This window comes from Harpia harpyja, chromosome 1 (assembly GCF_026419915.1).
Source record: "Harpia harpyja isolate bHarHar1 chromosome 1, bHarHar1 primary haplotype, whole genome shotgun sequence".
In the NCBI taxonomy this organism is placed as follows: domain Eukaryota; kingdom Metazoa; phylum Chordata; class Aves; order Accipitriformes; family Accipitridae; genus Harpia; species Harpia harpyja.
In genome coordinates, this window is record NC_068940.1 from 60265512 (window position 1) to 60279427 (window position 13916).

Sequence of the window (13916 nt, forward strand, 5' to 3'; positions counted from 1 at the left end):
TGGCGATCGGCTATTCCCTGAGCACATGAGCAAGACCCACCTCCTCATCCCACAGGCTGGTCACACCTGCCAGAAGATGCCCAAGCCCTATTCTCCCTCAACCTGGAGCCACCTCAGGGGCTTCCAAGAGTGGCCAAATGCCCCTGGCCTGATCGACCTTGGGGGGCAAGAATCCTTCCTGTGCCTTTGGGCCACCAGTGGCTGCTCCAAAGCACTGGGATGCCTGGCAACATCTCTGCATTGCATTTCTTACGGCTGCTGCCAGAGGCTCTGCAGGTGATGAGGATGGTGAGCTCCGCAGTGCTTCTCAAGAAGGCATTCCCGTGGTCTGGCCATGGGTATCTAGCTGAAAAGGATTTCCATCTTTCAGATGGGCTTTGAACGTGTCCCCGCTGGGAAATGGTGTTGCAGTAGAGAACCTCCAGCAGCCTGGTCCAGTCTCCGGTCTTCCTCCCTCAGCCCCCTCCAAGTAATTCCACCGGCTCCTCAAGGACTTCCTCTCGGATGTCTTCGGGCTGTCTCCGGGCCATCTCTGGCAGCGGGGCACGGGAGGCTGCCCCTTTTATACTGCCCCGGGGCATTGTGACTGCTGCACTGCCGGGTGGTGGCACTGTGACACCGGGGCCCCCCACGCGCAGCCCCTCCGCCCAGCATCCTTCGGAGGAAGGCCTTTGGGGTGCTGGCCCGGGGGGCTGTCCCTGTGCCCAGGAGGCCCAGGGGGCTGTCCCTGCCCTTGGTGGCCATGCACTGGGCCAGCTGCTGGGTTTCCCTGACGCCTCCTCTGCCACCCGGCTCCCAAGGACAAACCTGGTGCTGTTACTCTTCTCTCAGGCCACTGCAGAATTTGGACAATGCCCTTAAAACCATGCTTTAACTTTTGGGCAGCCCTGAAGTGGTCAGGCAGGTTGACTAGATGGTCATTGTAGGTGCCTTCCAGCTGAACTATTCTATTCTATTTCTATTTCCTTTTCTATTCTATTTTAACATACCCTAAAGGATCTTGTCCGGTGACTGGGAAATATTTTTTCAATTTTCACCTAATTTCATTAATATAAGAGGAAAAAAATAAAAACCAAAACAGCAACATGAAGACAATCATGTATTTTAAATTAGGTCTTTGAGGATGGAGACCCAGGAGTCACTATATGCAGTTCTAAAATAATGTCTCCCCAACAGCTGGTGGTAGCCAAAGAGCAAGCCAAATGGGGGAATTAGTAGGAAGAGCAGAGTTAACGCACCACAAAATAGTGCTCTGGTACACATTTCCTTGGTGTCTCCACTTGTTGAGTTTCACATAAAATCCTGATTCCCAACTCCTCCATGTCAAATGGCTATAATGAATTCTAACAAGGCTTCATGGACTTGATCTTTGGTCTGATCTGGTGTGTTAAGTCTTGGTTTCTTATATTAGAGTGTGCTTTAGGATGGAAAGTGGAAAAAAAAAGACAGCGTTTTGGGAAAATGTATTGGGGAAAATACAAACACGTAATTAGAGGGTAAATTGTAATATGGATAATAATTTTCAGAAAGTAGATGATAACTTCCAAACTCTAGAGAAAGTCTTCATTTTTAATACCATTTTGTCAGATGTGAGAAGCATCTTTCCAAAAATACTTTGTGGCCAAAATGTTTCCTTACCAAAACTTACAGTAATTTAGAGATGAAAAAACATTAAGTCACTTAATCCTCACTCCTGTCACTGAAGAGTTTCTCCCTACAGGACTAGCATGTTGGCTAGAGGTCTAGAATCTGCTTTTAGATATTTCCAAGCACTACCACATCCTACAGGTCCTTTGAAGGTCTACATGTACTGTTTAATAGATCATACCATTAAAAACTTATACTGAGCATGTGGATTTTTTTCATCTTCTTTTGCCTCTCACCCTGATACAAAGACAGTTGTTCCAGAAAAGTTCGAGCTGTACAGCTGAAATTGCCCAGGATAGCTACAGCATTTAGTTCCTCTAACTGTAGCCTCTTTTTTGTGCTAGTGCTCCTCTCCACTGCTTCTTCACACAAAAAGTCCTCAGCTAACTTTAATAGAAGCTTCAAAAACAAAACAGAAATGATGCTGGGATTATAATGGCTTCATGCAAAGGTTCATTCAGTCTTTGATGAATCTCCTCTCCTGATGTGCGTTCATCAGGTACACAGTCAGTTTTCCCATGATCCCTGCAATGGGAGAAAGAGGTTTCTGGGTTAGTGAACCAGAGTAAACTTTTTTCAATTCAAATCTATTCTAAGGTAGCAAATCTGTTTTGAAGCCAGCTTACAGTTGGTTAAAATGTTTTGAAGATGCAGGAAGCAGCTTTGAGAAAACCCTTCTGGGGAACCTCAGTGATTTCTGGCGTGGGGGTGAGTGTCCTCTCCAGGCGTGGAGCCCGCCGGGTACGCTCTGTGGCAGCGACTGGCAGCAGGTCGGTGCGTCAGCAGAAGACCTGTGTTTGTGTGTGTCTCTGGCAGGTTCTGCCTGAGCACACTGGAACAGGCTCCCCTTCCCTCCCCCTGATGTCAGATGCTGCCCCATCTACCATGGTGGCAGCTCACTTGAGGGATGTGTGTCTGCCTTTGCCGTGCACGAGGTCCCCTACCCTCGGCCATTTGACCGCTTCATTTGGCACAAGCTGTGCCAGGATGCTAAACTCTCCCTGGTGATGGAGCCAAGAAAAGCAATTTAGCGTTCCTGCTCTAAGCATGAAGGAGAAGTGAATCAGGATCCCTCATTTCATCTGCACAGTGTAGAAAATCTGGATCCTTCTTTCTCTCAAGCCAGGACTTGTCCCAGGGTTTGTCTATTTTCTACCCTCCCACTGCATCTCACCGCAGCAGGCTTCTGGCTGGCTGCTGCTTGGGTTTTGGTATGGGTAGTGGGGGTGATGTACTAGAAGGGAGCATTACTGTCCTTCTGAGGCAGCCATCATTGCTTTGCTGTTATTAATCTCTCATAAAAGGGTCATTGGCATGAAAGCAAATAGAATCAATGATTTCACTCAGCCAAAATTTGTCATTGAGAATGTCACACTGCAGCACTTTCAGCTCCTCGGGCTACTGGGTGGTACAACAGAAGCCCATACCCAAGGTAGTGGCGATTCTGAGAAGGCAACAGTTCAATTCCTGCTTCACTTCAAATGGCCCATAAATCTCACTGAATGACAGATGGTTAGGTTTCAGAAGCACGATGAAGGAGAAAATTCATAACTGGTGCCATTCTGAGAACCCTGGGCACCACAATGACTTGATACACATATAAAGGTCAAGATGACCTTGTAAATGAGAATGAGATGGCTCGCTGCTTGGGTTAAAATAAACAAATAAATGAAAAGCTACACAGGGTCCAGTCAGTGCATAGGCTTCCTTTATGTCCTCTTCATCTGGTTTTCACAAAGAAATAAATATAACTCACTGCAACTTTTTTTATTTATGTGTTGTGACTCTTTCCATCATGTGATTGAACTGTAAAAACAAAAACAAAAAACAACTCAAAAAAAACCAATCAAAAAAGACATGTGAAAAAAGACAGGCAAAAATACCTAACAGAAAACCTTCCTGTGATGAAAGCAAAGTTTCTGTCTCGCACTCTGACCTTGGTGCATCCATGCCAGAGTGAGGTGGCAGAAATCCATACTCTGGAGTGACTTTGTGGTACTGAAAAACAGAGAAAAGTGATCTCTGGCTACGCTGGCATCACCGAGCAGCGTGGTGCGAGCGGAGCAAAGCAACTAGTGCTGAGGATTCAGCATCTGCATTACAGATGCTTTATCTGCCTTGCTTTAGAACCAGTGTAGTTTGGTCCTGTGAGCTGTGCACCCACAAGCAATTGGAGCAAAAAAGATCAACTCTGGGAGCACATTTTCTGGTTTTGTTACATCCAAAAGGAATCTGGTTTGCATGTTGTGACTGCACAGTGAGTGGTGATGGTTCAAGGATGGCCTGAAGCACAAGGCCAGCACAGATGAGTGACAGTCTGTGGCTGTGATCTCCACCTATGAGAACAGGATAACAAAACTCAGTCAGAATTGCATGGAAGCTTGGTTTCGTAGATTTTTAATGGTTTTTATGAACAAAAAGGTAAGGGTAGATTTATCCTATATGCGATAACAGTTACTTTGGTTTTTACAGATGCTATTCCTCAGATATATTCAGTTTTGTGTCCGGAATTTTTTGTTATTCTGGACTCCATTTGGATCAGCTGTGTAAAGCAAGAATTATGAAAGCAGAATCTCTGCACAGTGATAGTTATATTCACTGCAGTAATTTTGATAATACTCAAGCATTCATCCTTCTTTTCAATACAACATTTAAGCCTAATGTAACTATGAACAACAGAAGAAAATGGTGCTATCTTATTCAACATATATTCTGGTTGTTCTCAGTTATGTATTTTAAGAAGCAAAAGGGTGGTATGTAACCAGCTACAGAACCTCCTCTTAATGTTGCGTTAATCTGTTTATAAGATTGCTTCTTTGTGTCTGCAATAGACTTATGCCTCAAGCTGCTGTAAGTATTCTGCCAGAGTACGGAAATAGCACTGCTTTGCAAATATTCAGTTTCACTTGAATATTTTAAAGAGCACTTTGGAGAAAAAAAAAAGGGGGAGTAAAAATATTCTGGTTTTCATATGATATGTGTTTATTTGCACATAAATCCATTTTTCATTTAGTCACTTTTTAACTTCATAAATAAAGCAGAAATGGGTGAGAAAAATTTTGTAGTACAGGCATGATCTTTGTTTCAAGAGTTTTAATTTTACTTAATATCTCTCAATGCTCAGTAAAATTCAAGATGAAACCAAATGTGCAAACCTGGAGATCCTCCCTGAAATGATACTTCCAACTTCTGCATTTTTAGCTACTAGCACTAATGAATATATAACGTGCTCTTTTTAGAGCAAATGGTTTGTTCCAAAGTGGGCTTGTTTTCTCTAGCTTATCCTGTCATTAGCAGTGTCTCCTCTGTTACCTGCCGTGTGTCCTCATCTGCACATTACTCAAAAAACTCACTGGATTATTGACTTTGACTCAAAAAATCTGTCTGCTCAAACAAGATAGTTGAAAGAGTCTCATTGCCCTCAATAAACCTCAGACCAAATTCACACAATTCTGGCTAGCTAATATAATCTTTCTGATCATTCAACTTTTCAATTTCTCCATAGGCAGATGAACTAGCAAAGCTTGGTAAGAAGATTTTCCTAATTAAGTTAATTATGCACTTTAGAAGGATTTCTGTAGGTGTAGGAAAAAAACAGTGATGTTCTGCTTGCTGCCTTTTGTTGTCTTGTCTATTTTGAAATTATGGCGGCTCTCAGGCAGCTGCCTTTCCTTGCTCTGTGGTGAGTTATGCACAGCATCTCTTAGGATTAATAAATGGCTATTCCTAATATGCTCTTCTCATGACAAATGTTCCAGTACAGTCGTAAAGTCCATGAACTGATTTATTAAGATATTACAGTAAAATATTGAGACTGCTTCTATGAATACCTCACAAGAGATGTACATCTGGAATTTATAAATGCAGTGGTGTAACTGTCATGTACACAATGGATCACCAATGTAAAAATTATGGCATCAAAATGATGTTGTGATTCTCTTACGTGGGACAGTGAAAAATATTTTAAAAATTTAAAACTTCTGAACTGATGGTCTTGAGCAATATTTGTATGGTTTCATGTTGACACCAGTATTACTTCTGCTTCCATTACAATTCACCTGCCGCATCTCTTTAAATATTCATCGTGGCCATCTGCCTGAAACACGCTGGCTGAACTAGATACCACAGCATCATCTGATATGCATCCCAACCTCTTCTCCTTCTCCCCTTTCCAGCCTCTGGCCTTTCAGGCACTAAGCAGCATCTACCTGGCTAGAAGTTTACTTTAATCTTCTTGGTGGCTTTTCTTGGTGATGACTTTGATTCATCAGTCCAAATTTTATCCATTGAAAAATGTTAGCTTTAAAGTCCATAGCAGGTGGGCTATAGGCAGTTGCTGACATTTGCCTTAGGAGGAGAGTGCTTCCATCCATTTGTCTAAATAGAGCCTAATTTCTATTCAGAGGTCTAAGTTGTAGAGGGCTGCAGGGAGAGGAGATGAAACCCACCCTTAACAATTACTGTAAAAGCTTACAAAGGAATTTGATTTCCTCAACAATGTTAAAAGCTGGCCTTGTGCTTCAATTTTGTTCCCTCTAGGATGCGATACAATTAGAGAGATTAGGCTTGGAGTTTTTCCATTTCAAAAGGAGCGTGCTTTCACTTTCACCTTATGACACAAGCTCACTAAGAAAAATGTGTGCCTTGAAACTCACATTAAAAACAAGTTAAAAGTAACAGCTGCACTGAAAATTCAGAGCAAAACTGTTCATTGTCTTTGCATAGGCAACTGCACACTAAGGTTGGGTAGTACCAAAGCCTATGTTACAATTAAAGTTGGTTTGTGTTGCACAGAGCCAAAACACGTGGATAGATGCATCTGCTGCCTCAGAGTATGAAATCCTAAGCCCAAGCTTATTCAAGTCAAACAGAAGTTTTTATTGACTTTGATAGTAGCTGGGACAGGCCTCGAAGCCCCAGAACTTCAAAGGAGCTTTGTAGTTCTCTATGACTGTAATTAAAAAGCCATGAAAAATGTAAGCATTTCCACCTGGTCCTCTACCAAGGGCTGTTTCTTGATCGCATCAGGTTACAAGGGAGACCAACATTAACTGGGCATTGATCTATTTGTGGGAACCAGGCAATAGGTTTGACAGTTATACTCATTCGTGTGGTCCTTTAATTCTCATTCCCCACAAAGGACTGAAAGCTTTTGTGCAAATTATTTTCCTCTCTTTTTGCTTTCTTCTAAAACCATTTTCATAATGTACCTAAATTAAATGTGTTCTTAGTTATCTTAGTTATAAAGATGATAATCAATATGGAAGGCAGATTCTGCTCATCTGCATCGTGGTATGCTTCAATATGAGCATAGACAACTTCTCCCTCTCTCTTGCCGAGTGCTGTTTACCTTTTCCGAATTCTTTATATAGGGGACTTTTTCAAAGTAATGGATGTTGCAAAAGATGATGTCAGCAGAGGGGTCTTGTTGGTTCCTGCTGTCAAATGATCCCACCTCACTGCCCTTCTGACATCTGCAGGCTAATTTTGGAGCCCAGGAATTGGCAGCACTGCTCTTTTGGATCAAGGTTTTGAGTTATGTCTCAAAGCATGTGGAAATGTGTCACATAAATGCTACATGTTAAGCAATATTTTGATGACTCATGTAATATAAAGCATTACTTAAAATATCTTTTCACATCTACACTATACCAATCTGGTTCAGTCTGCTTCTGCTCGTCTTTCTCACATCCCATTGCTCCCTGCTCACCCCTGCATCTCCATATGTTGTCATCACCTTTCATCTCCTACCTAGGTCGTTAGGCCCAGATGCAAATAAAAAGTTCAGCAGCTCAGTTCTGCAAAGCCTACACTGCATTGTAAAGTTGGGTCTAGAGGGGATGAGATAGTTTCCGAAGTTTCCTGAGCTCTGAGGAGTGGGAGAGGGAGAAAAGACTTGTTAACTGTGCAACCCAGGCTCCCTTAGTCACTTTGTTCAGGCAACTTTTACCATGAGCAGATGGAAACTAATAGCGGGGTTTACACAGCATATCCCACATACACAGGACTTACAATTGCAAAGCAGTTCACTATTGTCTACTAGCTAAGTCTGGTGAGTTGCTGAGCTAATATGCTACCACCCCAGCAAGGCACTGGGTGCAACTTGGCAGGCCACGGGCCGGTCTCCGTCCTTCCATGCACTGGGGCTGAACCTTTATGTTGCTCTTCTGAGTCCTTGTTTTTCCCTTATATTTTAATACCTTTTCAGGTCACAGTTTTTCCTGTGAAATTTCCTCAATTCGCTGTGTATCCCAGTCTCAACAAACTTGTCTCTGCCTGCTGTTTTATTTTCCACACTTTGCACATCTCTAGCCAACGTGCTTTCTCACAGCGTCTCCTCACATCTCAGCCGTTATCTCAGGAGCCTAAGCCTGGGTTGTGCAGCTGGGCCATATCAAAACCAGCCCTCGGCTCACGCGCGGACGCATCCTGGGGAGGAAGATCGCAAACAGGCTCCCCGGAGTGACTCTGACTGCGGGCACACCTCAGCCAGTTGCTATGAAGTGCTGAAGACAGGGATGTTTTTCTCACGTGAACGTAGGCGTAGCTAGGCGTCTTTGTGAAACCGAGACTCAGCGCCTGATGCCTTAAATCATGATTTTTCTTCTCCAGGTGGGAAGGGTGGGAGGTGAGATTGTTACCACCCACTTGTCTAGTAATAGTCTAGCATTTGAAGCATCTACTCTGCAAAGGGAGACATAGGTTTTGGGCCCCACTTAAAGCCTTGTCTCTCAAATCCCATGACAGCACAGCGAGCGCGGGGCTGGCGGGCAGTTAGTTCACCGTCAGCAGCAGCAGCCATTCCTGGCTTTGCAGCGGGTGCCTGCCCACGTGGGGCTGCCCCGGCAGAGCTCGGGAATGGCTTTGCAGCAGCCCACAGCCCAGCACGGCTCTCTACGGGGCTAACGTGGAGGCTACGAGGGAGTCTCCTGGCATTAGGTGGACCTTACTTCCCCGCAGTCCCAGTGAAATCCTGCAAATAGACCAAAAAATGTGCAGCCAGGCTGGAATTTCTTGAGTTTTATGGTTTGCCTCAGAAATCCGAGTCTGTTGGCACCCCGAGTCTTTTTGACAAGGGATGGAAGGATCATTTGGGGGAAACTCGATATGAATGGTTAATAGGCCTGGTTCTCATGGAGCAAACTAGTATCCCTAACCTCCCCATGAACTCTTGAGACATCATAACATTTCCTCCAGATTTTTCACCCAATTCCTGCTCCAGGAATTAAACTGAAGGGGCAGAAGCCACGTGCCTGCCTGTGCTGTGGGTCTGCTCCCACGAGCACCTCCAACAAGGGTGTCACAGCAGGTTCAGGTGCAGAGCTGGACTTCTACCTGTGAAGTGGAGCCCCAGACATCTCACCTGAGCTCTCCCTGCTCCCACCAAGGTGGAGTGAGATGAAGTCAACCTCGCTCCAAGTATGAGGTGTTGTAATGAGAAAAAAAGACTTTCTAAGAAGACTCCTCCTCTTCCTTCCCCAAAATGCCCATATCTTTTCATCTTGGTTTTGGATTTTAGAAGCATTTTAGCAGATACTGGCTAACAGGAAAAAGGCTTTTTTGGCAGATGCGAAGAGAATGATCAGAAGAAACTTGTTTCACGCTTGACGTACAGAAGCAGTGGAGGCTTCAAAGATTTGTTCACGGGTAGATATCAGCTATACTGAAATAATTAGCTCTGTGTGTATCACTGCTCTGACCCATGCCTCCGCACCATTTCTCAGCAGCCTCTTAGAGCTCCTTGTTGAGGTGCATGTCAACAGGTGCACATCAGCTCTGGCGTAGTGGAACTATTGACACCTGCACTTACACTACTAACACTCTTAAATTTCTTTAATGCTCATCTACTATTCCATTAACCTTGATCAGAGATTCTTCCCTTGACATTGAAGGGGACATGACTAGATTTTTTGCTTCAAAAGAAAAGTAGGAGGGTACCTGAAAATACTGGTTTTGAACAATGCTATGCTGAGGTGAAGAGAAATCAGTGCACAGTGAAAATATTCACCACCAGATTCTACTCATGCCTTTTCTGCAAATCCTTGCCCCATCCACTGAAAATTTTCATTCTAGTATACCACCAAGGGGCCTGAGTCATCTGCTCTCTGACCTTGTTCCTCATTTTCCTTAGTATGACAGATTTTATTTTATCTCCCTGTTTTACAGGTGTTCAGGGAATACAGAAAAGTATATGAAGTCCATGACCTCTCTCTACAGAGCAATGCATTCATCATTGATTATACAAGACGTATTTGTCTAAAGGCATTTGCAGGTTTTTTAAATTTAATTGATATGTAATAGTCCTGAATTCACTGGTGATCCAAGATTTACTAAAGGTTTTCCTTCTAAAAGCCTTGTTTTTAAGAGACATACAGTTAGAAGATACAATTACTGTGTAGTTAGCTCTCTCACCTTGCTGCATGCTGTTTCTGAGATACAACAGGGAGAAGAGTAGCAATGTGTGAACATTTCTCATTACTGTTTTGAAGAGGGGAAAAGAAAGGGAGAAGGTGTTAAAATTTAATTTGGATGATGTATAACTTTAACTTTTACCAGGGCTACCTCTGATAAAAGATGCAAAAAGCTGCAAAAAGATGCTTCTAAAATAAGACAGTATAACATTATTAGCTAAAGACTTTTTTTTCCCCACAGTGTGAAAAAAATCACTGTCTCAGATGCCAAGGACTAGGAAGCCTGCAACAGTTACAGAGTTTGGTTCCTATAGTGACTGTTACAGCAACTGTTAGCATCCAAAGTGTCTTTTCATCTAATGGTTGAAATAGTTCAGAAAAATCTCCTTCCAGAGACAGTTGCTGGATGAGTGGAGTATTTATTATCATGCATAAATCTATAATAAGGTGATACAGATCAGAAATGGAGTCTGGGGAAGGGCCAAAGAAAGTTTTGCTGGAATCTGGATGTGAAGGCTATCTTGTCTCCAATCCCTGCTATTTGCTTATAGCTCTTTTAAATGCTGCAGTCATACGTTTCTGGAAAATAAATAAAGAAGCAAACCTGGAACACAACTTTTCAACTATGCTGAAGAATACACTAGCCACAGCTAAATAACAATCTCTTCAGCCATTCAGACCATTTACAGGTAGGACTGTTTTTATTGACTCCAGGGACTGCTTCCCCCTGCATCCATCCGGGACACCTTTGGGATGAATAGTAATATAACTGGAGCTGTTGTAAATGAAAGATTTTCTTCCTGCAAATTGAAATGTATGCTGCAACTTTTCAGTGTGCTGCTCTTACTAATTTTGATGAGAGAAGTGCTGGCATTCCCAAAGCTCTGATGCAGAGCACAGGCATGAAATTCAGTTTGGGATTCCTTGAAACAATTTATGGATTATGGTAAGAGAAGTCAGGACCAATCTAGCTCAATTAAGAACAAACCATGTAAGAAAGAAGATTGGAGATATTTGAATAAGGATCCCCAATAATCAAAAACTAGGGGTATCTTCAGAGAGTCCATAGGTTTAAAACCTGACTTTTGACTCAACGATTTAAAGCAGCAGATGCTACAATTTGACAGTCTCGAGAGGGGGTGCCTTTCTGAAGTTGGGATTAATCCTTTGCTATGGTGTATGGTTTTCATTATTAAAGTGCCTCTTCTGTGGCCAGAGGTCACATCATTGCCTGCAGACCCTGGCTTTTTAGGACATGCCTGGTGGGTATAGGGTTAGTAGCAACAGCTGGGCAGTGCTGTTCTCACAGGTCACCTTCTGTATCCTTGCAAGCAGATCCCTGGTTGCTCAAAATTGTTATCACTTCCTTGAAAGCAGTGAGTGTCAAGACAAGAAGATCTGCTGCAGGAGAGGAGGCTTCCAATCTCCATAGCCGAGCTCCAGGTGACTAGGAGGAAAAATCTACTGATATTTAGAAAATGCTGTGTCAGATATTAAACCAGCACAATTAGTCCACAATGGTTTACATACATCTGTCTTCTTGAAGAAAAACAAATCCTATGACCTTTGTAATAAAATAAATGTATTTATTATTTTGCATGTATATATTATCTTGCATTTCATGGCCTTTCTAAATTAGGGGCACACACAATCAGAATAGTAATGGCTAGTCATCTTTGTCCAAATTTTAAACATTTCAGGATCAAGATTACACATCTTTCACTACATCCCTCCTCCTAGCCCACATGGATGGAGGAAGCGATGGCACTGTGTAAACGTGCATTAGCACTAGGAATAAAAATGGAGAGGCTAGATGATGCTATAATGTTCTCATAATGCCATTATCAGCCAATTCATGAGCAAAGAGACATTTACAGAATCAAATTGATGCCATGCAGCTGTTTCCTTTATAAGTGCCTAACCTGCAAGAGGAACTCACCACTAGTGAGGCACTCCCCAAAGAAGGCAAGGTTGTGGTGGATTGGCTTTAAAAAGAAAAAGAAAAAAGAGAGAGATTAAGTGTCAAAATATTAATTTTTATTGTTATGCAAATGAAGGGTATGGTTTTCTAGATTCTCACTGTAAATACTAGGAATATCGTAAATACATACGTAAATACCAAAAAAAATTTGATGGGAAAGAGAAGAGGAGGGGTATGGAAAATTGTGTGTGGAGGAATACACTTTTTAAGCAAAGAGGTTGTCTTTTCTTTCAGGAGAGATCCAAAGGATATCCTACAGAAAGCCTTTCTGTCCTTTTTACCTGCCAGTTAAAAGGGCAGATGTTTCTGCTCCCGGCCTGTGACCTTCTGACTGAGAAGATGAAATGTGTCAAAAACATTTATGCCCAGATTTTTCAAAAGCGATTTTCAATGACCTCTGAAAGTTGATCTCAGATAAGCTACGGGAGCCTGAATTTCTGCTAGGAGTGATTGGTACTTTTCAGAAAAAGTACATACTTCTAAAGAGTCTTAGTTTGGGAGCCTGGAGAGGGGTGGGGGTGGGTTTGTTGGTTTGCTTTGGTTTGGTTTTTTATTGTGTTATGGGAGTTTTTCCTACTTAAGTTGGAAAGCTCATATGGTGGGAAAGCTCATATGTTGTCAGCATGATTCTCCAAAATTCATCTTCTGTACCACTCCCTGTGTTTTTAATTTAAAACCTGACACATCAGGACGAGGCCAACCAGAGCATGAGTATCCTATCCAGCCTTCATTCCTAATGCTGGAATCGGTACTGTATACACAGCCTATCAAGATAACTGTTGCCATCTAAATGATACAACTTAAAGCCAACTTCTTTGTGCACCCAGGCCCTTTTGCAAGGGATCCAGGTTGGCAGTTATCCTTACTGGGGGAGGGAGCTGTGGATCCCTGCAGCTTTGGCCCTGCAGAAACTCATTCCTGGATCTCAAGAAAGCTTGTCCTTCTCATCACCCTAGTCTTTTCTTCAAGTTTATATTTTATTGACACTCCAACTGTATAAAAAGTAAAAATGCCTGGTATTAACTGGTACTTAATAACTCACTCCTACCCCCACCTGCTAAACCTAAAGGGTTTTGGATCTCTTGTCATGTCTTCTTATTTATTTGTGCAGCCTCAAACCTGGAAAGATTAATCCAAAGGCACCAGGAATTCCAGGTATTCTCTCTCTAGCATGTTTTTTTTGTTCTTTTTGAAGCTCATTTCTCTTATTCCTTCTTTTTCAGGGAAGAGGACTTGGAGGGGGGAAGGAACACACCTCTCCCCCTGCAGAAGTCCAGCGCAGACATCCATGTCCCACGGGTGCTACCCAGGAGTGAATTTCATACAGAAGCATCACTGGTGCTCTTTCTGTGAGTGAGCTCTTCAGGCTCCTTGTTAGTGCCACTTTGCCACGTAAGGCTCGTTTTGGGGGGGGGGGTGGCGATGGATAGGAGGAGGATGCTGAGCGCAGCATCCAGGTGTTCGTTGATTGAAGTCAGTGGCAGGACAGACCTCCAGGGGAAAAAAGCAAGGCCAGTGCTGAGCACTGCCTACATGTATGTAGCTCTGTGAAGCCAGACAGGTTCAAATAACGAAGCTGAAATCAAAGGGCACCTTTCGGATGAATGGAACTGGTATTCTGTGCCAGAATGTAAGTACGGGTTCAACATATGTTAGCATGTTAATGGCTGAGAGAGAGGTGTTAATGTGAAATTCTGGCAGGGAACGAAAATGTAAAAAAAAAAAAAAAAAAAAAAAAATCTATATTTGACTTTAATAATAAGAATTTTAAGTAAAAACAAATGCCTGAGTCTTCAAATATAGAAGATGTGTGTTTTTTAATTTCAGATATTTATTAAAAATTTCCTCTGAACTAGATTTTTACAGGGTTTGGCACC